General features: G+C 25.3%; 1 protein-coding gene across 2 annotated transcripts in view; it reads right to left on the reverse strand.

Moving 5' to 3' along the window:
* InR (Insulin-like receptor) overlaps positions 1 to 5,584 on the reverse strand; it is a 154,362-nt gene extending 148,778 nt beyond the window's left edge. Inside the window, exon 1 of one of the 2 annotated variants that reach the window (XM_075290314.1) lies at positions 4,594 to 5,584. The gene's annotated coding sequence lies outside the window, so the exon portion shown is untranslated. The remainder of the gene's footprint in view (positions 1 to 4,593) is intronic. The other variant, XM_075290312.1, reaches the window with a different exon arrangement.
* Between the last annotated feature and the right edge of the window lie 416 nt (positions 5,585 to 6,000).

Genomic DNA, 6,000 nt, shown 5'->3' on the forward strand with positions numbered 1-6,000 from the left:
TTTCCAAGGGTTTTTGAATAAGCTTGGGTACCTTCTCTGAAAATAATTGGATTGAACCAGCTGAAGTCAACGACATTATTATTCATACTATTCGCATGAGACGTGATCCATGTGATGCTTTAAATTATAGCTCCCATCTACACCCAATGCAAATTTGTTCAAATACAAACGTTTTTAAGAAATCAGATAAAATTTTCACTTTCTTCAAAGGAAGAAGCCATATATTCTTTTCGTGTTATTTTAACTGATAAAACGATTTTCGAAAACTTCAATTAATATTTTCCAAGAAGTCAAGAATTTTACTTCCAAACCGCCAACTTACTTACCGTCAGAAGAAAAAAACTGACATTGAAGATATTGAGTACTCTTTTACTAGTAACGAGTACTCAAAAAATTAGTCAGTAACGAGTACTTGTAGTCAAATACTCGTTACTTTCCCAACACTACTAATTTCATTGCTGCGAAAGACAAATATCAGCATTTATCACAGTGAATGGGATCCCAAACACAGGGTTGTTAACTTATTTATTCGAAATAATATGTCCTAGTCATTGAGCTAAACATAGAATCGTACAGCACTCAGTGATAACAGAGAAGTTCACCACTGTGGTAACAGTGTTGCCAGAAGTAGAGGAAATTCCCTACTTGTAGGTTAATTTTTAATATTTAATTTTTACTTTTGGTTGTTCTAGAACAGGAATAGAAAATTTTGTCAAAGTTTTATTTCTATAGAAAATTTTGTTAAAATGTTATATCTATACAAAATGTTGTCAAAATTTTATTTCCATAGGAAATTTTGTCAAAATTTTATTTCCATAGGAAATTTTGTCAAAATTGTATTTCCATAGAAAATTTTGTTAAAATTTTATTTCTATACACAATGTTGTCAAAATTTTATTTCCATAGAAAATTTTATCAAAATTTTATTTCTATAAGAAATTTTGTCAAAATTTTATTTCTATAGAAAATTTTGTCAAAATTTTATTTCTATGTGAAATTTTGTCAAAATTATATTTCTATCGAAAATTTTGTCAAAATTTTATTTCTATCGAAAATTTTGTCAAAATTTTATTTCTATCGAAAATTTTGTCAAAATTTTATTTCTATAGAAAATTTTGTCAAAATTTTATTTCTATAGAAAATTTTGTCAAAATTTTATTTCTATAGAAAATTTTGTCAAAATTTTATTTCTATAAGAAATTTTATCAAAATTTTATTTCTATAAGAAATTTTATCAAAATTTTATTTCTATAAGAAATTTTATCAAAATTTTATTTCTATAGAAGATTCTGTCAAAATTGTATTTCTATAGAAAATTTTATTTCTATAGAAAAATTTGTCAAAATTGTATTTCTACAGAAAATTTTGTCAAAATTTTATTTCTATAGAAAATTTTGTCAAAATTTTATTTCTATAAGAAATTTTGTCAAATTTTTATTTCTATAATTTTGTCAAAATTTTATTTCTATAAGAAATTGTATCAAAATGTTATTTCTATAGAAAATTTTGTCAAAATTTTATTTCTATCGAAAATTTTGTCAAAATTTTATTTCTATCGAAAATTTTGTCAAAATTTTATTTCTATAGAAAATTTTGTGAAAATTTTATTTCTATAAGAAATTTTATCAAAATTTTATTTCTATAAGAAATTTTATCAAAATTTTATTTCTATAGAAGATTTTGTCAAAATTTTATTTCTATAGAAAATTTTATTTCTATAGAAAAATTTGTCAAAATTGTATTTCTATAGAAAATTTTGTCAAAATTTTATTTCTATAAAAAATTTTGTCAAAATTTTATTTCTATAAAAAATTTTGTTAAACTTTTTGTTCCATTGGAAATTTTGTCAAAATTTTATTTCTATAAGAAATTTTATCAAGATTTTATTTCTATAAGAAATTTTGTCAAAAATTTTTCTTTTTCTATAGGAAATCTTTTCAAAACTTTATTTCTACAAGAAATTTTGTTAAAAAAATTTTTTTCTATAAGAAATTTTGTCGAAATTTTATTTCTATAGAAAATTTTGTCAAAATTTTATTTCTATAGAAAATTCTGTCAAAATTTTGATTTCTATAAAAAATTTTGTAAAAATTTTATTTCTATAGAAGTTGTTTCCAAAATTTTATTTCTATAGAAAATTTTGTCAAAATTTTATTTCTATAAGAAATTTTGTCAAAAATTTTTCTTTTTCTATAGGAAATTTTGTCAAAATTTTATTTCTATAAGAAATTTTGTTAAAATTTTTTTCTATAGGAAATTTTGTCGAAATTTTATTTCTATAGAAAATTTTGTCAAAATTTTATTTCTATAGAAAATTCTGTCAAAATTTTATTTCTATAGAAAATTTTGTCAAAATTTTATTTCTATAAAAAATTTTGTCAAAATTTTATTTCTATAAAAAATTTTGTTAAAATTTTTGTTCTATAGAAAATTTTGTCAACATTTTATTTCTATAAGAAATTTTATCAAAATTTTATTTCTATAAGAAATTTTATTAAAATTTTATTTCTATAGAAGATTTTGTTAAAATTTTATTTCTATAGAAACTTTTTTCAACATTTTATTTCTATAGAAAATTTTGTCAAAATTTTATTTCTATAGAAAATTTTGTCAAAATTTTATTTCTATAGAAAATTTTGTCAAAATTTTATTTCTATAAAAAATTTTGTCAACATTTTATTTCTATAAAAAATTTTGTTAAAATTTTTGTTCTATAGAAAATTTTGTCAAAATTTTATTTCTATAAGAAATTTTGTCAAAATTTTGTTTCTATAAGAAATTTTGTCAAAATTATTGTAGGGAAAATTTTTTGGGAATTTGGGGGAAAGTAGGGAACATTTTTTGTCCTTGTAGGGTAAACCGAAAAATTTCTCTGACAACACTGCTGTGGTATCACAATGGACTGAATAGTCTGAAAGTGAGCCTGAAATAACGGGGTAAATGGAGTTTCACCTTTTTGATTTGTATTGTTATATTTACTATTGCTTAGTTTTGTTGTTTTTTACAAATTTGGATTGCGTACATTTCAGCAAAATAATAACGAGACACAAACATCAGCGTTATATACATACTAATACATTGGCAAAATAACAATTAAAATTTCTGTCGCCAAAAGAGATCAAGAAAAGATAACACAATTCAAATGAAACACAAACAAACGAAAATAAAATAAATTGATTTTAAATGTTTGGGGTCTGGTTTCATGGTGTTTTAGATATATGTATAAAAAAAAGTAAACAATCCAACACGGACTTATTGTATGTAGCACAATATTGATGAATATTTATTTAAAGGGAATTCTTCAGCAGTTATACTAATACCTCTACATGCCCATAATAAAGAGATATGAAGTGACTTCATAGCTACATGATTCCCAGCATAATAGCAAATCAATGAACAAATTGCATTCCAATTACCGTACTTATTCTTTCCAAAGAACTTCATTAGAGAAATTAAAAAAAAAAAAAAAGATAGCTCGAAGAATCATTGAATTCATGTTCATGTTTTTATAGGTTTTAAAGGAATATTGATTTTTAGGCAAGTCGTATCTGAACTGGGTATTTTTGAATAGATTCTGGGAATTACTTTAAATAATTATTTTCTTCGTATATGTTTTGTAGCCCAATAAATTCGCTATCGTTAAGAATATTAGGACATTTAATAAAAAATAGTGCCCAAAAATAGTTATTATATTTATAAAAGGTTATGATACGAAGTCGATCACTGTGGCAACCCTGTCATTTATTTTTATAGTGCCACACAAGATGAAATGTGATTTTTAGCTGAAATAATCCTCCAAACTCCTTTGCTATAGAAATACAATTTTGAAAAAATTTTCTATAGAAATAAAATTTTCACAAAATTTTCGATAGAAATAAAATTTTGACAAAATTTTCTATAATTTCTATAGAAATAAAATTTTAACAAAATTTTCCATAGAAATAATTTTTTTTTCAACATTTTTTTATAAAAATAGAATTTTAATAGAATTTTCTATTGAAATAAAATCTTGATAAAATTTTCTTTATAAGTAACATTTTGTCAAAATTTCCTATAGAAATAAAATTTTCTATAGAAATAAAATTTTGACAAAATTTTCTATAGAAATAACATTTTTAGAAAATGTTCTATAGAAATAAAATTTTTGAAAATTTTCTATAGAAATAAAATTTTTGAAAATTTTCTATAGAAATAAAATTTTTAGAAAATTTTCTATGGAAATAAAATTTTCACAAAATTTTCTATGGAAATACAATTTTCACAAAATTTTCTATTTTCACGAATTTCAATCAATCAGTAAATCATACAAACCTATTAAATTTTCATCTCAAGAATAGGAGCGCTTTTTTAATAATCTTCCCTATGAAGCTTCTTCGTGAAAAGTGGACAAAACTCCTCAATGGCTTAGTGGTTAGTAAACTAACCTGTCACGCGGGAGACCGGGGTTCAATTCCCCATCAAAGTAACAATAGAGTTTAGCCTCATAAAAAAAATATGATTAAATTCAGAGAACAAACTGGCATCCCTGTTTTGTAAGAATGTTGCATAGTAAATAATACTACTGCCTCAACTGCATACAGATTTCGCACTTACTACTGTTGCACGGCTTCATCTTCGTTTGACATGAACAAAATACATACACAAGTCACTCATAGTCCATAGGCAGCGCAACAACTCCGACGAAGTGACTAAAGAACGTCATTGACATTTTTCATTTCACTTCTCTGTCGTTAACACATTATTTATTGTTGTTATTACATACATCACATCATTTGTTTGTAATTTCCGGTTAATTGCACTTCACATACAAAAACATAAACACACACGCACACATATATTGTTTGTCGTCCACTTGCTTGGCATTTCAAGACGCCAGCATTTAAATCACTGCTTACTTGTTTGCTTATTTTTTCTTATTGAATATTTTTTTTTTTGCTTTGCCATTTGTTGGGAATGTGTGCATGTGTGCGAGTGCTCCATTGGGGCCTTTCAAAGAAAACATTTGACTGAACGAAGACTTAAAAAACTCGCTCGCGAATCGCGTGTTTATACGTGTAAATACGACCATTAAGATCATTGAATCGTTGTGTCGGTCGAGTGGGGCTCGTCGGTATTTGTTCATGTAGTTAGTATTTCATCTAAATTGATTTTATTTGTTGTATTTTTATTTGTAAACACCCAACATTTACCGTTTCTTTCACATAGATACTGTATGCTTGTTGTTATTGTTGTTGTCCCCGGTGTTTTTGTTTTTCTACAGACTCATGGTCTCACTCATTTTGTTGTTGTTGTTGTCGCCCTCGTTTTTTTTTGTGAGGGGTATTTAGAGTAGAGAAGAAATACTCACACACTACTTTCATAACTTCTTGGCATGCATTTCTGTTTAACTTTTCTCAATCAGTTTTACGCACTACTTTACACATACACAGCACACACACAACGAGTATACGAGACAAGAGCATCGGCGGCGCAATGATGATATGCCGACAGACAATGTTTCTATTAGCATTAGCTTAAACTATGATTTGTTTTTGCGTATTTTATTGAAATAATTAAACAATAACTTTGTGATTTAAAAAATCTAAACCATTGCATTCAATACATTCATATAATTCACATGCTTTTTTCGTGTTAAGGCTTTTTAATATTTTTTTTATTTATATGTATATTTTTTGTCATACAAATTTGTTGTTCTTGTTGAATATGTATATTATTTTTATACGTAAATGCACTTGCGAGAATTTCTTGGCTGATAGCATATGTGTTAAAAAACCGCACACGACTAAATCAAATAATATTCATCTTAATATATTCAGCGTGAATGGCAGGGATGATGGTTAATCAACTGAGAATTCCGGGTATCTGTTTTTGTTGGGTAGCTGTTAGTACGAACGAACAGTGTTGTATTGGCATATGTCAATGTCCGCATGTACCAAACGAACATAGCCATGGAATGTATAATGAACACCACCATGCAATTCGATTACCGATAACTTGTCG

Source organism: Haematobia irritans, chromosome 1, assembly GCF_050003625.1.
Source record: "Haematobia irritans isolate KBUSLIRL chromosome 1, ASM5000362v1, whole genome shotgun sequence".
Taxonomy (NCBI): domain Eukaryota; kingdom Metazoa; phylum Arthropoda; class Insecta; order Diptera; family Muscidae; genus Haematobia; species Haematobia irritans.